Consider the following 21,789-nt stretch of genomic DNA (forward strand, 5'->3'; position numbering starts at 1 on the left):
ATACATTTTCCCACAATAATTGCTATATACCCGGAACATAATAAAAAAGCCTTGCAAATTGCTGCTCACTTTTTGACTCTGGGTTCGTCGGGTTCTTGGTGAATCTACAAGTCCTATATATCCTATATATCCCCACAACCAGGAAGGTCCAGCGGATGTAACGGTATATTGCTTTCAAAGAGCTGTCATAATTAGAAGAAGTTACAGGTAAAAACGTTGACACAAAAGGCTGTTTTTTTCAACTAATTTTCAATTTTTCCTATATTTAACTGTTAGTTTCTATAAAGAAACCTTGATGGATCTACACAAATGACCCCTTGCTGAATTCAGAATTTTATCTACGTTTCTAAAGTGTATAGCTTTCCACGGTGATTTCAGCCCCACAAACCTTTTTTTTATACCATTTGCAGAGAAAAACCCAGACGCTTTTATTCGCAGCCCGTTTTTCCCATTTTTCCCCCCCAAAATTTATTTTTTACTGTATTTTGGCTCATTTCTGGGACCCCTCCAGGGCAATCCACAAAGCCTGGGTACCTTTAGAATCCCCATAATGTTGGAAGAAAAGGATGCGAATTTGGCGTGGATACCTTATGTGGTCAAAAAGTTACAGGGGCCTAAGCGCACACTACCCCAAATTGCCCAAAAAAGGCTTAGCACAGGGGGGGAAAAGGCCTAGCAGCGAAGGGGTCGAAACTATGCTATAATAATATCTATAATCCACTAACTCCGTTTTTATTTCAATTTCGTTGCACACGATGAACAATCCTTCCAATTAATCCTACAGTTGGAGTTCACCTAGGTGGGAGTGAGACCTCACTTTTCCTTCACTGTTTGTGCACTAGCCACTACCACCACCATGGCACCTTGGGAAAACATCCAGCCCTTGCTTCATCTATTCAGGTCAGGGAAGTACAATGTGTACTTGCACTTGTAGACAATGTCATTGGAAAGTGGAATACCCCCACCTCCCTTAGTGGTCAATATAGTTGCAGACTGCAGAGACTAGTAGAGTAGTAGTAGGACAAGGGTACTACAAAACTATTTGTTATGCGCTATCAATGGATTTTGAAAACAAGCTAAAAGGCAGCAGTGCAAAGTAAAATGCTCAATAAAAGATTTGAACCATAATGTAAAATAAATAATTATTACCCTAGGAACAATACATTGAACCCACCCCTTCAACCCTAAACCAGCCCACTTCTCTCCCAAAACAATTCTCCCCTTCCCCAACTAATGTCCAAATAGTCCAAAATGTCCCGTCCCAACTCTCATCACTTACACCCTCCACCCAGAACAAGTCCCACCCACCAAAACAAAGATTAAAAAGGGGGCCGAGGAGGGCACAAATGGTGGGAAAGCAGCATATTAAGGTGTCCCTCCATCTTGATCTGCCTGGCTTCCATTTGATCCTGCCTCTGGCTGATGCAGTGGAAGTTGCGGTCGGAAATTGAGAGGGGGCAGCAGTAATGGAAGATGGCGGGTGGCTGCCAGTGTACTGCAACACTGTTGTTGAGGGGGCTGGCTGGGGCACTGGGCTTGGGCCTCCTCCTCCTGGGCCTCCGGCCACTGGTACTCCTCCCTTATAGCCTACAGCGTCTGCTGCAGCGTCTGCTGCTTCAGGCAGGCTGCTACATCCTGCCGAGTTGGGTGACAGCAGGAGAAGCTACAAAGCAAAAAGAGAAATTATAAATAATGCTATTTGCAGAACACTTTTCCAGTGCATTGCTACAAAGCAGAAAATTAGCAGCATTGGAGTCTGAAACCAAACAGGTCAGTACCTTCATGACAAAGTCAATTGCATTAGTTCAAATCTGTCCCTGAGCCAAGAGGAAGGGCCCAGCACAGCCTCTTCTGTGGTGATGACTATTGAAGACAAGCCTTCCCCTGGCTGGGTCTTTGCCCAGACACAGCCCAGTTGCATCCCTCACTGTGGGGGGTAAAGTTCCACTAAAAAGTTCTCAAGTCAGGCTCCACCTCCTTGAATCCAAATGGGTTGCTGGCTCTGTGATGCTTTCCAGGTCCTTACAACACTAACAGCAGCAGCCCAGAGCAATGACATCGAACATTTGATGATAAAAATATGTTAGTTGGTGTGAAGAAAATCTAGTCCTCTTGAAAAAAGCTATGACCAGAATGATAGCGGAAAAAAAACAAGTTTATCTGCTTATCATGCCACTTAGTTGCCTCTCTTCTAATTTACTAACACATGATTCTGGAATGTCAAGGTATCTATATGTCATGTTCTACACTCTGTAAATCTATGTTATCTACACCACTTAAACATAATTTGTCAATACCTGTTTTAAAGCAGGTTTCTATTTATCAGAGAAAAATACTTCATTATTGTCACAAAAATCTTTTGACAACTAGGTCCTACAGAAGAACTTGAAATGTGCAGACATGTCTATTCAAAACCATTCCACATCTCTATGTTTCACCCATCCACAGAAAAAAAGTTTGTATCTCTTAGTATTTTTTATCCCATCATTCATCTTTGCATAAAGGGATCAGGATTTTGTAAAGTGCAAAGGAAGGAGGTATCTTCAATGTGATTAGTTACTACCAATTTTACAAATGAAGAATCTGGGTTTGTGAGAAAGTTGATGATTAGTTCGGGTGGATGGTAATCCTTTGCAAGTATTATTTCATTATTCTTGTGAGGTTCAGTAAAGGTTTTAATAATTTAAATCTGACTTCAACTCCTCGGAGCTATTGCAAAAAGCAGACAGGCTTAACTTAAGAAAATATGTAAAGTATCTAGAAGTACAAAAACAGTTCAAAACACAAAAACTCAACACAATAAAAACCCTGCACCAAATTATAAAAATAGAAGAACAAAATGATACCACAACAATTAAAATCCAATGTGGGGAACGAAAAATATGAATTTTTAATATTTTAAATACAAATAGTACATAAAAGCACAAAGTACCTACTGCATAAATCTGGTTGCACTAGACAGGGTCAAAGTTATCATCATCCTCATCATCATCAATAACTTCATTCGGCAAATAAATAAGCCATAAAAGTGCACAATAAAAATTACAATAAAACACTTGTATTTAATAGATACAGAAAAAATAACAATATACAATTAGGAGAAAGGATAGTGTATTAAGCCTCATACATGATACCAGACACATTTATTCATTAGCTTATATCTGTGGACAAAATGTACTGGTCTCTAAATTAATAAATAAAGAGACTAGCCCATTCAATTTTTAAAATTCGTCAAACTAGAACCTATACACTATGGACTAACATTGTCCTGTCTTGTAGACACTGTTGCCTTACTCTCCATATTGCCAATAAAAGCCAAGTTGCTGCAAATAAAGTTAGATAACTTACATAATTTTTCAATATTCGGAATGCATTAGAATAAGATCTTGTGCCCATGGCCAGGCAAATTGGTATAAGCCACTTCTTCATAGATATGGAATAGGTTGGGCAGAAAAACAACACATGCTCTACAGTGTCCTTCTCTGCTTCACAGGACCGACAGTGGCAATTTCGAGGGATCAATGGTTTGAAACCATTTGCTGGTATATGTGGCTATCGACAGGGCTCCATGCCTAAATTGCAAGTACAGTCTGCAAGTTAATGGGGGCTCTGTAGCATCTAGACATTCTTTGAAGCTATACAAGATTTTAACTTGCAGAAATTGGTAAGTCAAAGTACTTATTTTTTGAAGCTGACAAAATCTGGCCCAGTTTAAGTTGGCAGTAACTTGCTTTAATGAAGCATTTACTGGTAACTGGGACATCCTTGCATACATTCCACATATCTCTATATCCACTCTTATCTAGAATATCTGTCACATATTTGAACCAGGGGATATTACTTGTCCTTGTAATCCCCAGCACATCTTAAGGCCATCCAAATAGGATGAAAGTGTAGGCATGGCCTAAATCCATTGGCAGGGTCAAAGTCAAAAGTTAAAGCCGACCACAATGATTAACTTGGATTACCAGTCAGATAAGGAGACCAGGCTCATACCAGTAAAATGTTTATGGGGAGAAAGTTGTCATCACCAAGTCATCAGCAGGGCAAGCTGCAAGCTGGATCTGAAGCAGGTCTTAACAACAGTGATTTGCAGAATTGCAGGGTCCTGGTGTGGTCATTGACGAAGATCAGAAACCTCAGAGGGGGTGAAATTTGAAGTCCATGCCCCAAATGACCCCAGTGGTGATCACATGCTGCTCATGTGGTCACAGCGAAGCCCTCTACATGTGGAATTGAAAAACTTTTCTGAAAGTCGGATCTCCTTCAGCAGGCAAGCCGTCAAGTTGATGATGACCACCAATTTTTTGTCGGTAGCTTCAACAACGACCACGGTCTACATCAGTTCACTAGGCAAAAGGTTGCCAAAAAGTTTCTAAGGGCCACTTCCTGCAGTTTAAAGACCTGAGAACACACTCTAAAGCTAGCCAAGGGTCCAGGACCTGGCGGCACCACTTGGGGATCAGGATTAACTCTAACAGCAGCCACCAACAGGGTCCAGGGCAATGTCAGTTGAAACTGGTCAGCTGGGCTCTTCCAGGAAGTGGGTCTCTTGCACCTTGTGTGTTCTTCTAGCATAATATGGGGTCAACCAACTGATCTTTGGGGTTCACAACTCTATCCTAGGTACAAGTGGGAGCATATCTATCCCCTATGGTTCACCTCACAGGTCTCTCCAACAGGTGCTGTCCATCTTCTATCATTCGAAGGTTCAATAGTTTTCTGAAGAGGGTGCACAGGTGGGCCCCAGATACGCCTAGAACTAGCCTGTGGGTGGGGTGTCTCTTGGCCCCTCACTAACCAATAGGGGAAAGGTTCCCAGGGTAACCTTATCTACTTTTACAGCAGTTCTTGTGTGCCCTATTACAAACAATCCCACAGCGTCCCTCGCTACCTAAAAGCAAGCGGGCAGAACCTTTCTTACCCTGTGCAGAACTTCTGTGCCCACCCTAGAGGTTTGGCCCAGCAAAGAACAACCCTGCCTCTGTGGTCAGTCAAAAGTGGTTCTGTAGGTAAATCCTCTCTCACTGGGTCTGACTAGCTGGGGGTGGAGGAAGTGGGCAGGCCATGGTGTTAGCTACATCTGCCGATGACAGGCTAGGGCTCTTTGAGGTTAATAAAGCTCCTGGGCACTTTCCAGATGGTCACCCTGTCAGAAGAAAAGAACGCATTCCCACACTTGACCCCTTTATTTTGGGTCTGAGAGTAATTACATACCACACTAAGGAATTATTCAGCTCCTAGGTGACAGTTGAAAGCTCAAGCAAATGGGCTTCTAGAGGCTTTGGAGAGGTTAAAGGTGAAGGTAAAGTACCTTTTGTAAAATATTTAGTACAAGCCAGATTTTATAATGTATTAGGTTTGTAATACATATTTTAAAGAGCCGAATATGGAACATTTTAGCTGGTTCCTGGGCTGGGGCACCTTCATTAACTTTAAATAATTTATATCCCATTGTATTTCTATTGAACAGCTAAGCCAGCTACATTGAAAATAGCTTTTGGGGCATCGTCACTGTAAGGACATGTTTTACATTAAACTTTTATGTGTCCTACTTTTAAATAGACCTGGGTGGTGAACTCTTCTCCTTTCACGGAGTTTGTGGAGTTTTCAGCACTCCGCGCTTTGCAGAGCTCGCGGAGTGCAGAAAACTCTGCTCCGCATAGTGCAGCAGAGTTTTTTCCCTGCTCGCGAACGGTGAGTTCGCGAGCGTGAGCTGCCGCTCGGGTAGAATTTCTACCCAAGCAGCAGGAAAATCAGTGTGAACGGCAGTTTGCACTGCACTCTGCCACTTGTGGAACTCTGCTGAGTTTTTTTGTCACTTTGCGGAGTTCCCCTTAGCGAAACTAAGCGAGCTATGCCCAGGCCTTCTTTTAAATACCATGCACCCTGCCTTTTTTCGGCATTAAGGCTTACGTAGGGCTGACTTATTAATTATTATTAATATTATTAATATTGATTCTTAATAATATTTAGGAGGGTTTAGGTCCATCAAATTGGATTATTTTAGCAGGTAGAATGTGTAGGTAAAACTTGAAACAGCATGGTTTATGGTATTGCTCTTGCGGTGACGCAATATGTGCTGCATTCTAGTAGCAAAATTTAATTTACAGACCCTGGGGCCACTGTTTACCTTACGCTAGCATCTTACAGGTACTTTAATTCTGCCAATTAGGAGTATAACCAATCCAACATATTTAAGGGTCAAAGAAAATTCACTAGGTCTGGTTAGCTGAGTCCCAACATCAGCAGCAGTACTATCCAAAAAGGTTAGGGGTGATCATGAAATGAGATAAGTTTTTTCCTACAATAATCAGTTGTTTACTAGTGCATTCATACATAGCCAACCATGAAACTACCTATCATTTAGATTATGTTTACACTAAGCCTGAAACACAAATATTTGAGTGTGTCAGTCCTAAATTGTGTATTGGTTTTCATGACCAGAATGTCCTATATAGAGTTCTTGTTTCATCCAACAAATATAGGAATCCTACCTTTTCTCTAAGTGTAAATATGCAAATAATGTACTAACTATAACAGAAATACATATTTGTTTAGGACAAATGGTCAGAAGTCCGGTTAAAAATTCAGGATAAAATGGCAACTTTATGAACACAGTTTAGGAGGTCAAGCAATAATATAAAAGTTCAGAAAGAGAAGGTTTATACAAGTGCAAGTGAAAAAAATGTTTATGTTCTTTTGTTTGTATCATACATAGCAGGATTTATCAAACACATATATGAAATTGGTCTTATTTAAGGATTTAAAAAATGGCAAACAGCTTATGTAAGTGACAATAGTTAAAATATTCCTCCCCTTGCCATGAATGATAGTATCTTGCACATACACTGTTGCTGCACATTTCCTACCACAGCACAACTAGTTACTTTTTACTTTTGAAAGAGAACTTCTTGTCACATTTGGAAACTTTCAGAAGTTTGCTATTTCTGAAGGAGATGGAATAGGATTCCCAGCATGAGGACTATTTCAAGTTAACCTGCATCTGAAGTTCCTCTTTAAGATATTCAGCTGTACACATATCACCTAGAAATACTCTGGAAGCAGACAGAAGCTGCAGTACAATCCAATAATTTAAGTGAGCTTATTTCAACCGTGTAGCATCGAATCTGGTCCAATCCAAACCAAGAGCAGACATTTGCAGCCAGAGCAGCTTGTACTCTTTCCACAGATTCCATCCAACATGTGCAGCTCATGCATGATCCCAGGCTACATTATAGCACTTTGACTAAAATGTTCAAATTAGAGAACACTAAATAGGTAAGGTGTCCTGGTCGAAAAGCTCAATCCATGATATGACAGGAACTGTTTAGCTACCTGGCACTTAGCCTTCTCCTGAGCCTTTTTAGTTTTTGGCAGATAAAAGAGATAAGAAAAAGGTAAATGGTGGTTTCCAGGGTTCCCAAAATGTGTTCCAGTCGGGAAGGTTAGATTAAATTACAGGAACTGATTGACCACATCCACTCTTTACATCAGACACAGCAGAACTCTAAATTCTATTTAAGTCAGAAAGAAAAGCTTGCAGATAGGCTTAAAAAGGAACAACACCAATTACATAAATCAGTTTTAAGGAAGTCTTTTGGTACAAGAGAGCATAATGATTCTCCCCTCAAAATACCTATTCCCGGTCATCCTGCTATACAGATAGATCCTGCATCTGTTCACAAAAGAAGAATTGATGAATAAGGCTTGGTTAACCTAGACGCAATTTAAATATGTGATCTCCAGTTTACACACTGATCACTGACCACACCGACAAGCTCACACCCCTCCGCCACCCCGCCAAACCAATCCCTCGGAAGGCTGCCTGGGTCACCGTGGACCTACAAGAAGCCAGACACTTCTGAAGACGCCTAGAGAAAACCTGAAGAAACCAGAAAACCACGGAAGCACAGAACAATTATAGGAGCGCCCTGAAGGAATACCACCAGTGCATAAGAGACACCAAACGGACCTTGATACGAGACAAAGTCCAGACCAACGCGACCAATGCCAAGGAACTGTTCAGTGTCATACAGCAGTTCACCAAACCCCCCAGCGAATCCACGGACATCACACCCTCCCAGGAACTCTGCGACAAGCTCACCTCCTACTTTCATCTGAAGATCAAGGCCCTCTACGACAACTTCAGTGCTCAGACGCTGGACACCACCCCCGTCCCCACCGCTGACGATAAGCCTACCATCATGACCTGGAATCAAAGTCACCAAGAGGCTCGTTAATGCCCAGCTGACCGCCTTCATCGAAGAGAACTCCATTCTAGAGGCCTCCCAGTCTGGTTTCCGCAGCAACCACAGCACTGAGACTGCCCTCCTCGCCGCCGCTGACGACATCCGCATGCTACTCGACCAGGGACACACTGCAGCCCTCATCCTTCTAGACCTCTCCGCAGCCTTCAACATGGTATCACATCGCACGCTCGCAGCCAGACTTCACGACGCGGGTATATAAAAAGCCGCCCTCGACTGTATCCAATCCTTTCTCTCCGGCAGAACTCAGAGAATCAGACTCCCTCCCTTCCTCTCCGCTCCCACCGATACCAACTGCGGAGTACCCCACAAATCATCACTCAGCCCCACGCTCTTTACCATCTACATGGCACCCCTTGCCACCATCCTCAGACATCATGGGCTCCGCATGGGCTACACCGACGACACCCAGCTCATCCTCTCACTCCTGAAGAGTGCCGAAGACACCAGACTCTGCTTCAATGAAAGAATGAAGAACATCGCAGCATGGATGAATGACAGCTGCTTGAAGCTCAACTCAGAGAAAACCGAGGTCCTCATCCTCGGACCCTGCACCTCCACCTGGGACTACACCTGGTGGCCTTCCACCCTAGGAAATCCACCCACCCCTACAGACCATGCACAGAACCTCGGCATCATCCTGAACTCCTCCCTCTCCATGAAACGCCAGATCAACGCCGTTGCATCCACCAACTTCAACTGCCTGCGCATTCTCCACAAGACCTTCAAATGGATCCCCCCTGACTCCAGAAGGACAGTCACCCACTCGCTCATAACCAGCAGACTGGACTATGGAAACGCCTTATACGCCGGAATCAACAGATCGCTTCTACACAAACTCAAAACCATCCAGAACGCCGCAGCCAGACTTGTCCTCGGGACACAGTGTCACTAACACATGACCCAACACCTACAAGACCTCCACTGCCTCCCCGTCGAGAAGAGGGTCACTTTCAAACTCCTCACCCACGCCTACAAATTGCTCAACAACATTGGACCCGAATGCCTCAACAAGAGAGTCTCCTTCCAGGTACCCAAGATGAACCTGCACTCCAGCAACCTCGCCCTGGCAGAGGTCCCCGCATCCGCAGAAACAGAGCAGGCGGGAGAGCTTTTTCCTACATCGCAGCCAAGACCTAGAACGAGCTCCCGGTGAACATCCGAAGCTCCCCGACCCTGCACACTTTCAGAAAGGACCTCAAGACCTGGCTTTTCAACTGATTCGGAGCTGCTCCACCTCCCTCCCCCTAGCAACTTGAGACCCTCTCGGGTGAGTAGCGCACTTTACAAACCACCTGATTGATGGATTGATTGTAGCTCTACCTACTTAGGCATCTAATCATTATTTTAAGACAACAGGGGATGGTTGAATTCATTGAACCATACAGTGTGGACAGCCAGACAAAGAAAGTAAATAGTAAAGAAAGAAACAAACAAACAAACACAAATGATGAGTGTCAGTGAGTGAATGAAAGTGAGTGAGAATGTGGTATTAGGTTGTGAGTCTTCTATTTGTTCTTGCATGTTTGTCCAATTTGCCTGGATCTGGCATGTTGTCCAATGGCTCTTCTTAGGGAGGCACTAATGACAAAATGGTTCTGGTAATCCTTAGCATGTCAGACATCACTGACAAAATACCGGCAGACTGGGGGTGAATATCAGCATAATGGTGAAATACTGCTACAGGCATATTGGAGGTGATTACTACTGCAGGTAATTCTTGCCATAATGGAAACATATTGGAACTGGTATATTATAGGCCATTTTTAATCTATTGGGAAATCTGTAGGAAAATGGATGATTACTTTGGGGTGGGTGACTACCCATCACAAGAATTAATCAAAGATCTTGCCAGGATAAACTTTTAAAGTCATAAGTTAAATTAATATTAACCCCTGCTAGCTATGGCACAGAGCTAACAGGCTTAACTTAGGGCAATGTGTAAAGTATTTATGCCATAACAAAATAGTAATAAAGTCAAAATGCAAAAAAATAAAAATCCCAAATGAGATACATTTTATAAACCAAATGTCCCCAAAATGATACAAATCCAATAAGTGGATGTGGAGATGTGATTTATTTTTACGTTTTAAGCAGCTGCGGCCCCTGCAGGTAAGAGTGGTGAGCAGCGGGGCCAGGTTGGGGGGGAATTCAACAGACGTCCACGAGGGAAAATTAAATAACTAATTTTCCCTCGTGGTCGTCTGTCAAAATCCCGGCCCACCGCCCCATCGCTTAGACCGGCATGGGCCAGGGCTGGTTTTAGGGCAAATAGTGCCAAAAGCACATAGTCAGTGGTAATCAGGACCAGTCAAAATTTGAGGCTGACTGCGATGGAGCACAGCTTGTATATACCAATCAGGTTCATCCTGGTCAAAGATTTCACCTTCTAACATAGAGCCCGATTTATAGGTTGGCAGTAAGCATATTCCATTGCAACGGCGATGGAGTGTACTTACTGCCAATATTAAGGTACACCCACCGATTTTAGATGTGGAGGGACCTTTGGTTTAATCACGTTGGACACTAATCCGTCTACACTGTCATTAAATAGCTCCAATGGCCCAGTGGTGCAAGTGCCATTAGATGCACGCCTCTATTCCCCCCCATCTAATTTGGATAGGCAGAATTAGAGATCAGATTTCATTGCCCAAGCCCAGTTGTGCAAGGGCCATTAGAGGCAAACCTCTAATTCACCCCATCTAATTTGGAAGGGCAGGATTAGAGGTCAGAGTTTATTGCCCATTGACAGTCTGTCTCGAGCCCCAGAGACATAAAGGTTGTGTCCTCTGCTGCTGATGGGCAACAGAGGGCAGGAGCAGTGGCAGGATGGATGCTCCAAAGTGCCCATGTCACTTTGGCCGGCTGAACCAGCCAAAGTGGCATGAGCACTTTGAAGCTCTCCACCCAGCTGTCATAAGAGAACTGGGTGGAGATCAAGCATAGGCCTACAGGGCCTGAAGGAGCATCCAGGCCAGCCCACTCCAACCGCTCCTGGTGCTGCTCTCACAGCATGAGAGAAAGGCCAGGATTGGAAGGGATTTGGCTGTGCCCATGCTGAAGGAAAGAAGATCAGGCTTGGAGCAAGGAGTGTAGCCAGGTAAGTGACTTATTTTCTTCTTTTGTTATGTATTTACAGCAGCGGTTTGCCCGCCCGACCACTCCACATAACTGGCCGCTGCCAGTGCGCTGGCGGATGCTAAATGCTCCCCTTGCCATGGGAGAGGACTCCCAAGGTGAAGGTAGCATTTTATATTGAAATGAAAATCCCACTTTGGGAAAATAATTTGGTGCAGGCGTTCATCACGTTGACAGAGCCCTGCACCAAACTGGTAAATGCTTTGAAAGAACTGCCGTGACAGTGGCTTCTGGCAATGCCTTAAATATAGCCTCCTGCTTGTTGGTCATTTCTGAATCTGATGGTACCTGGATCAGGACAACAATGTAATTTACTCTTTCGCCCTGATGGAGAGACATGCCATCCTTCAGATTATAAATCTGGCACTTAGTCTTTTAGGTCCAAAAACAACTACAGGAATATACTTTTACACCCCCATGTCCTCAGGCCTTCACTTAGAGACTCACACGGTGTCAGGCAGAGGTCAACAGAAGAGTCCAATTTAAGTCCAGTTACCACTGGTCAGCTGGGTACTGCCAGGAAAAGGCCTCTTGCAGCTTGTTGTCTCCCCATAAAGCACACAGGAGGTCAGCCAACAGACCTTTGGAGCCCCTTCTTTGTCCTGGCCAGACAGCAGGTTGAGTCCAATCTTCCCCAGGTCCAGAAAGTGTTGTAAAGAGATTCCCTGGGTATGTCGCCTTTATCCCTGGCACAAGCTAGTGGATGAGGGTGACTCCTGGCCCCTCACGAACCAATGAGGTAAAAGTTCTCAGACTTCAACCTGTTTACTGTTGCAGCAGTTCATGTTTGCCCTTATGCAGTGCAATGTGTCAGGGCAAAGCTAAACTGGTGAAGGTCTTTGACCACACTGAACTTGTGCTGGGTGTGAGTGGAGTGTGTACTATAGTAATCCTTGTGTCCTCCCACATCTAACACTAAAATCCAGTTTGAAGCAGGCACTGTACCCACAACAAAGCCAGAGATAGAAGTCTGGTAGTATGAAAACTAGCTCCTTGAGCAACCAGACAGGGACTCTATAAGAACTGTCTTGGCATCCTGTTCTCTCCCTTTCAAGTAGAATTTCACACTGTGCTATAAAAAGGAGGCCCATAGCTCCCACCCTGCTGATTATTCTTTAGAGCTCAAAGGAGTCATCTCTGCCTATTTAGAACAGCCTATTGTTTGATCGAAAGCTGAGCACCGGCTGAGACCTGGCAGAGGCTCATAACAATTAGCCTAGTTCATGCAGGTGAGAGGTGACTTTCTAAAAGTTAATTTTGCTTAATATTTATTTAAAATCTGACTGCACCATTCAATTGCATTTTTAATTCATATTAAAAATTGTGGTTTATTTATTTTCTATCTTGTCCCATTCCTGAGAGATTGGTATTTTAATGTGTTCTCCAATTTTTGACATAGGACAGCAAGGCCTGCCACAGTGAAATTAGCGTTTTTGGACTTTTCACTTTAGGGACATGGTAAGATTATTTTTCTACAAGTCCCATGTATGATTACTATAAGCCCTGCCTTGTGGGCTGCAAGGCCTACATAGCGGTAATTTACTAATACTTATAAGAGAGGTTCTTACCTGTCAAAAATTATTATTTTGACAGGCCACCCTGCAGCTTGACACTGCAAAAGTCAAGATACAGAAGCTAGGCCTGGAGTCATGTCTGCTCTGTCACTACAGTGGATGGCCAAGTAGGTGCTATGACCTACAAGCTGCAGCATACAAATAGCATTCAACTTTTTACACTATCTAAAAGGGGCTTCAAAGCAAGTTAAATGTGCCAAACGGGAATAAGCCAAGTTAACCATGGGTAAATGCTTAGAGTTCTAAAGCCAGCAAAATATAGGGTCCAGCAAAAAATAAAAAAAATTGGACGGCCCCACAGAAATGGAGGATTTCTTACAGCACCCGTGGAACCATTCTGGAGATAGCATATTTGAAGAGATTCTTGGGATCGGGGCACACATGGCAAAATGCTAGCACTAGCACACTGGAGATAATCATTTTTATGAGGGAGGACAACCATAGCATATGAAACAGGCGCAACCGTGACAAAGTGCTGGCCCCTATATACTGAGATAATTTTTGACATAATTGTCAACCACGGTATATAGATGGCATTAATGTCAAAGTTTATGTCTCTGGTGTATTGTTTGTAATTTTTGGCTTAAGAGAGCACCCATGGTAAAATACTGGCCCTGGCACAATGGATGTCATTTTAAAATATGGGGGCATACATAGCAAATTTTTGAAAAAATTGGGTCAACCCCTGGTGTCAGGTTTAATTTGCTTGTCACAGCCTGAAATCACCTGAATATTTAACGAATGCCTCTTCAAAGCCTATGAATTTTTAAAACATTTATCTGTTAAAAAGTCATAGGGTGCACTATTTTAGCTTATGTTTTTCAAACTTTTCCATGGAACCCTCATAAAAGCGGTCTGGCTCTCTTGCTGTCCTCACTTGCTATTATTTTGGGCTAGTATTGCACCACAGAACATGTCAGCACCCTAATATAGGGGATATCTAAAATAGCCGTGGACATGTTGTATTGCTATATTAATTCTACAGGTATTATGCAACTTAAGCAATGTTGCTTATTATGATGTCATCAGGGTTAAGGTCATGTGGCATGAACTCCGGGGAAAATTCAGCAGCAAAGATCATATGATGTCATTAGCTCTAATGTCATTAAAGTCAAAGGGTGAGTGTTATCACGTCCACTACCCCTGGCGTTTTGGTGAATCGGTGTCCATGTAGGGGTAATGCACATTTGTCTAAAATCAGGACGGTCCATATAAAAGTCTGAATGAATGCTTATGTAATGATGAAAATTGAAGCAGTGCTCCAAGTCCAATGCTATTTACCGCCGTGTGCCTTATATTTATAAAATTCCAAGCATATGCATTAATTGTTGTAAGTGTTTTTTTTTTTGTTCTTTCGTTAACTCATTTCTGCTTGATGAATGCACAGTATTCTTCCAGCATTCTTGAAAAATACTATCCCGGACCAGAAATGGTGTTCTTTTTTATCCAATAGCAAAAAAAGTGCCAGCAGTTTCAAAAGGCCAAACTACTCAAGTGAGTGTGTGTGTATGTGTTTCTTTCATAAGACATTTGGAAAGTCTTTGAACATCATTTGATTGCTGGAGTATTGCAATCGATTGCAGCTTGATCTTTCAATGACATCTAATCTCTGAGTGCACTGTGTTACTGTCTTTGGAAATAGGCCACTTAGACCTCTAGCATATGGAAATGGACTTTTAATAGCCATACTTTTATACGCACTTTATTCCGATCTGCTATTTTCTTTTTGGTTGAGTTTTATGATTACTATGATTTATTCCATGGTAGGTTCGATCTTCTCAATATAGAGACAATTTTAAGCCCTAGCTTCACTATAAAAATAGGCGTACCATTTCAGAAAAGTCTAAAAGTAAACCGCAAAACAAAAAGCTTGGATATTTGACGAAATACATCTTTATTTACAATCAAAAGCCAATACACTAAAAACAAAAAGTGTTTGAAATCTAAAATGAGAGCCTATTTATCCAATAGAGTTTTGAAAAAAAAAAATTGAGTTGCTTGAGATGAAGTGTAAATGTGTGGTTTCGCTATCTATGTTGTAATCGTTTCCAGTGTATGCAAAGAAGTGCTCGTATGTGAAAGAATAATGTGATCTCTGTTTATTCAAGAGTTCATATCTTTTAGCCTGTTTGTTAGGAATACAATATAATTGCACATTAAACACGGAATACTCCTAAATCTTCTGTATATTCCGTCAATTTAACAATTGCTGCGAAACCCTGTGGATGTGTCTTTTTCATTTACTATCTTTGCTGGCTTTATTTAGAGAGGTGTGTTAAGGGCCTGATTTAGAGGTTGGCGGATGGGTCACTCCTTCATAATCATGACGGATATCCGGTCCACCGTATTACATGTGCCATAGGATGTATGGATTCGTAATAAGGCGGACAGGATATCCGTCACTTTTGTGACGGAGAAAACTATCCCACCAAACTCTAACTCACGCCCTAAATGTGAAGGTAAACTCCTACAGTGGACATGATTTTCAAATTATATTTTTATTTTAATTCCTGATTTAGAGATAGGCTTAAAATCGTGAAATTATTGGGTCTCAGATTAATTTTCATTGTGCCGGAGTAATTGGAGTCTTTTCTGGAATTCAGCATTACTCACTCGCACGGAATTACAGTTAATAACACAATGAGGCCTGCTCATTTACTTAAGAGTAATGTTTGGAAAAAATCCCACCACATGGACACAGTTAATGAGTGAAACCGGCTGCGCGTGCTTCTGTTTATGTTCTGTTCCCTTTAGCTATTTTGGTATTTTCTCAGTGTAAAATGCATATTTGTCCATGTTGGATGCAAAGGTGCATCTTGCACTATTAAACTAGCGCTAAATTCCTGGATTAGGTTGGGGGAAATGGTATCCCCAATTGCACTTGCTTGCTATTCATGTTCCATTGCATTTAGCACTATTTCTTAGGCCAAAATGCATCCTTGCATCCATTTTGGACGTGAGGGGGCACTTTTTTCTAAATCAAAATAGCACTAAATGCCCCATCACGTCCAAAATGGATGCAAGGATGCATTTTGTCCTAAGAAGTAAGAAGGGTTTCAATTTTTTTTACATTTAGCAAAGTACCATTGCAAGCAGTAGGCATATACATTTTCTGAAAAAACGTGTCACGATGTCTTTTGAACTTATAGCAATTGTCGAAACTACTGGTCCAGACTGCTCTGGTAACACGCCATTTTTGCTTGCATAGTAGGCGAACGCTCAGCTATTATGGCCATAAACACTGAGAAAGCCCTTATCCAATTAGTCAATGTCTCCCCCACCCTGAATCTTGACATTTCTACCCGCCACTCACTGGAAAGCATCCAATCTTTTTGCCTCTTAGCATACTCCATTTCCCTGTTATCCACAAGTAAAGAAAACATATTGACATACGCACCAGACCATATCAATTCCCTCACTTCGCGTGTTACATGCCGTGCTAAATGTTCCCTCCTGGAGGGTAGCACCCCCGCGCCCAACAATGGCAATGCCACCTCCTTACCTATTGACCCACTTCCCGCTGGTTCCGCCATCTTGTCTTTTCCACTGTTGCTTTGCTGCAACGCTGATTGGGGTTGACTGGCCTTATTTGGCCCGGGGCTCACCACCACGTTCGGGGCAGCCATAATCCTTGCCACCATTCTTTGTGCCTCTGCCAGTGGGTCCTCACCTACTTCTTTGGCGCCCATGGAAAATGGTAACATTCCCCCCTTTCCTAACCATGGAAGGACTGCCGCTATCTGTGAAGCTAATTCCGGCAGGACCTGCCCAACCTCTGCTGGCGCTAACACCGGGACTGGGGCCCCAGGATTCACATTTGGGCATGATGTGGGCACCACCGGGCTCACAATTGGTACCACCGGGATAGCTGCTGGAGGCACCGGACTTGGCGCTGGCACAGGCACAGGGGTCACTGGGACATTTGGCGCTACATCAGGAATAACTATAGGGCTCTCCGGTATAACTGGAAGACCTGCTGGGTCCTCCCCATAAGGGGTCTCCCCTAATGGTTGCCCTGCAGGTGCGATTCTCCCACAATGCAGCACACACACATAAGAATCCGAGCACATCACCATTGACAATAATGTGGTACAAACTGCAACACTTTCACAACAGAACAGAGGACAGAACTGATGCTGCTTGTGTGTAGAAACTGGCCAATCACATTTTGCATAGCAGGAAACTGTGAGATGAAAAGCACAATCCCACATCTCTGATGGTGTAGAAATGTCCACTGTCCCCCATCAAATAGGCCCGTGGTTCCCAAACTGTGCGCCGCGGCACCCCGGTGCGCCGTTATAAGTCGCCAGGGGCGCCGCGCTCACAATGTGGGAAAGTGAAGCACCTTAACTTTTGCAGCCGCGGCGCAAAATACGTTCCACCTGCAACATCCGCTAACATGGTTTTGTCCAAGAGCGCGCCATACCTGCGTACGTATACGCGTTGTACTATGTGCATAATCTCCCGCACGGGCATACACAGCCATATGCAGCTCTGGTCGTTTGGGTGCGTTCCTGCTGCCCGCCGTGTTCTGCCGCGCCTCGTAGGACCCTCTTCCAAGTAAGTTAGACTAGGGCCGTTGGTGGTGTTGGGACTGGCATGGGAGGGATTCCTGTGCCTTGGCTTGTTTTTTGTCGGATTTCTTTAATGGACTAAGGCGCTTTCAGGATTTCTTTAACGAGCTCCGTGGAGCCCGCCTTTTTGCAGTCAAAATAATGCTGGTGATATGACTGTAAAACGGAGTTTGGACAGAAGATCGGCGTGGCATTTTATTATTAATCAAATGCCACACCGATCTTCTGCCCAACCTCCGTATCACCAGCATTATTTTTACTGTAAAAAGGCGGGCTCCACGGAGCTCGTTAAAGAAATCATAAAAGGGCCTTATCACGATTTCATTGGTCACTTTGAACTTGGCTTATCAGATATTATACGCCAAGTTCAAAGTGACCAATAAAATGTGATGCATTACGCCACATAGTTTAGCTTTTCTTACTGTATTTTAGTCAACCCTGCCGCATAATTCCGCCCTTCCAAGTCGCATAATTCCAGTGGCCCTGATTAAAATTAAATTCACTTGCTATGAATATCTTCAATAGTGGTACAAAATGGCTCCCATCACCAGGGAGCATTTAATAAATTAAAAACGAATGAATAAATGAACATACTCTAGTTGACTTCTGATAAAATGAGGGCCACTGAGGGCGGTACCAGAAGGCATGTAAGCCACATACATACCGACTGACTGCCACTGCAACGCGGTGGGCTCTTATGAATTAAGCTGGGCGCCTGCACACTATGTGGCACTTGCTGCCATTCGAAAACCTGCAGCTAATGTATGTTCCACACGCACAACAGGATGCGGATGGAGGACTCACACTGACAACACAAAGCTACAGCAGTCCACACACTGATAACACATTTGACGCAGGCTGGATAATGACAAGATAATGCCCCACACTGATTATAGAAAGCTTATTGCTTTGTCTGGTGTTTCTTTTATGAACTCTTATTACATTTTTGTGATAATTGTGAAGTGTCTCTGAAAGGGGCAGGTGCACAATCAGTTTGCTGAGAAGTCAAAAGTGCCCCCTGGCGTGACTTCACAAAAACGGGCACTTGTTTGTGGGACAAAGGCACCCGTCCAGAACACACTGTAAACCAGGGTTCGATATTTGCAAATGTTGTGTGTTGTGAAGCAGCTCGTGTTATGACGCACTCGAACTGGTGAACACCATAAAGAGAGTTAATGGTTAGCTCGCGCCTGATACTGCAGTTTCCTCACTGGTGCCGGCGGTAATTCAGCATGGTGCACCTGAACATTAGAAAGAGAACTAGAAAACAGACTGAGGGGGCATATTATCAAGGTCCGGCGTTAAAATTATCGCCGCTTTATCGGCAGAAAACTGCAGCTAAAGCGGCAATAATGGGCTTGATAACATACCCGTGAGAATTCCAATAGAAGCCCATGTTGACATCAGAACATGGGCTTCTACTGGAATTCTCAAAGGCATATTATCAAGCCCATTATCGCCGCTTTAGCGGCAGTTTTCTGCTGCTAAAGTGGCGATAATTTTAACGCCGTTTCTTGATAATATGCCCCACAATTCGGAAAATGGTGGGGAGCCACGGTCAACTGCCAATTAGGTCAAGGGAGCCACGGGTCAAAAAAGTTTGGGATCCACTGAAATAGGCATTTCCTCCCAAACAGTCACAATGTACATTGTCATGCAGTCTGTCTGTAAACTTGTCCAAAGCGTGAACATACATGGAACACGCTGTTAAATAGGCCTGGGCTAAAATTCCGTTCCGCTCGCAGAAATTGCGATAATTTGACATTTTCTCGTTCCGCGGAGAGTGCGAAAATGTCAAAATTTCCGCAATCCGCATCTTACTGGCAATTTTTTTCTTTCTCGCGCTGTAAAAAAATACATTCTCGTGTGCGCACGATCGCCTTACCTGAATGCCCGCATTCGCCGACAAGTTTTCCCGATCCGGTCGCGTTCTCCACGAGATGTTTGATTGTTGGTAGCCATTTGCGCTGTCTCGCGACAGTTCACGCCCGCATTAACGTCATTTGTCGCACGATCACGTCATTCATCGCGTGATCACGTCTTTCTTCTCGCGATCACGCACCGCGAGAGTGTGAGATGATTGAGATCTCGAACACGTCATTCTCCACCGCGAGCGAGAGAGTGAGGACGCGGGCATGTCAATATCGAACGCGAAAAGGAGCAAGAGACCCTGCACACGTCATATCCAACGCGACAGGGAACGAGAGAACGCGATCAAGACATTTTGGACACGCCATCGACATCCGGCGGAAATAATGTGAGGCTCGAGAACTCAAACATGTACATTTTTCAATTTGGAGAAGAATATCAGCTCTAGCAGAATGAAACCTTCTGCAAATGATGATTTGGATGAAAACAACTCCTCAGATTGACATTTGGCTGTCCTATTTTGTGCAAGGAGTCCTTTTATAAAAAGGTGGGGAGAGGGAGGAAGTGCCACAGAATCTCCAACTTCCTGTTCCTGTCCAGCCGGCTCCTCCGAGTGCTTTGTCCATCTCCTGCTCATTCTGCCTTTGGATTTTGAGCTGGAAAGATCACTCTTTTTGTCTGCTGCATCATTGCAATTGGATTTGCAGATTTTTTAATTGGATATTTTACTAGTAAGTGGTTGTTGTGTCTGTTTGATTGGGGGCATTGCAGTTGTTGTAACTACAATTTAATTTTGGTAACTATCATTCCTTTTTTTAAAAATGTTGTGGGTAGTAGTAGTCAGTAGTAGGCCCGAGCTAGTCATGGCCTCATGGGTGTGTGCATGATGAAGCAACAGTTCCTTTGGTGTTTTTTGAATGTATTTCATTTTCAAGCATCATTTAGGGCCTGGATGGCATTGGATTGAGTTGGGAAGTGTGTTTTTTGGGGTTGGGCTTTCTGATGTTGTTGGGCCTGGCCATGTGGCTGGTGGCCATTTTGAAGCCTAAGCCTGCAAGTTTGTCTGGCCTTGTCTGCCAACAGTCCTGCTTTCATCCAGTAGGATCAGAGCAGGTAGCCACAGCTGTATTAATCAAGTGTTTCTGTGTGGTCTGTTGAATTTAGACATCATTTAGGGCATGGATGGCATTGGATTGAGTTGGCAAGTGTGTTTTTTTGGGGTGGGCTTTCTGATGTTGGTTGCCTTAAGGACATGCTTTTGTTGTGTGTGTCTGGTGTGTGTTGGTGTGCAATGCATGCACCCTGCAGACCTTTTTGGGGCCTGTGAATTTTCGTATTTGCATTTTGTTGCATTAAAAAGGCAGAGCAGTGTGCTTTACCATGCACCCTTTGCTTGGCTTTTATAGGCCTTTTGTCAGCTCCTGGTGTTTCCCAGGCACCCTGCTTGTTTGTGTTTTGTGAGTGTCCATGTGGCTGGTGGCCTTTTTCTGTGTTGGGAGTTATTAGTGTCCTGCTTTTGCCATATAGGCCTGCATGGTTTTCCTATTGGCTTACTGCTTCCATCCATCCACCCCCTTTTGCCAGTAGCAGCTCCATGAATGATGAGATGTTCAAATAATTTAATGGCAAATAGGGTCCACTCTACCCCACTTCCATTACATTTTTATTTTGGTGATTCTTATTATCTTTCCTATCCTTCCTGAGAGTGTAGTGTGTTTACACAGTAGTATAACATAGCCCTTGTTGACAAAGTATCAGAAATGGCTAGACTATATCTTTTCTTTGCACTAGTACAGTAGTAAGTAACTGAACCACAACAACAAATGCAACATTTCACTGATGTTCTTCTCCTGGCTTATTTGCTTTTAGGTGCACAAAAAGCCAGAGGAGGAGGTGTCATCATCATCACCCGTTGTACTGCCAGCCAGACAGAAGTCCTGCTGCGCATCACGTCCACGTCTGACCAGAACTTGTTGTGCATCTGCGTCCTGCCTGACATCTGAAGAAGATGGCCCCAAAGAAAGGTACCAGGTCCAGTACCAAGAAAGTTGCCGGTGAGAAGAAGGAACAGAAAAAGGAAGTGCCATTAACCACGACTGGTGTGCAGGCCAATGTTTTTTTTGGCACCAAAAAAGTTACGCCTGCAGCAGAGTTGTCCGGGAACCAAGCTGGGAGCAGCACCTCAGCACCAGCGGCCCAACCCCACTAACCTAGGCCCAAGGCCTTGAGTGTCGCAGAGGTAGCCAGTCTACGAACGAACAGCGATGTTGAAATGTCATTATCGCAAAGTAGTACACAATCAACGCAGGTGGAAACTCAGCAGATAAGTGTGCAGCCGCAACAAGAACAGCAACAGCCGCAACA

This window comes from Triturus cristatus, chromosome 2_2, assembly GCF_964204655.1.
Source record: "Triturus cristatus chromosome 2_2, aTriCri1.1, whole genome shotgun sequence".
Classification (NCBI taxonomy): domain Eukaryota; kingdom Metazoa; phylum Chordata; class Amphibia; order Caudata; family Salamandridae; genus Triturus; species Triturus cristatus.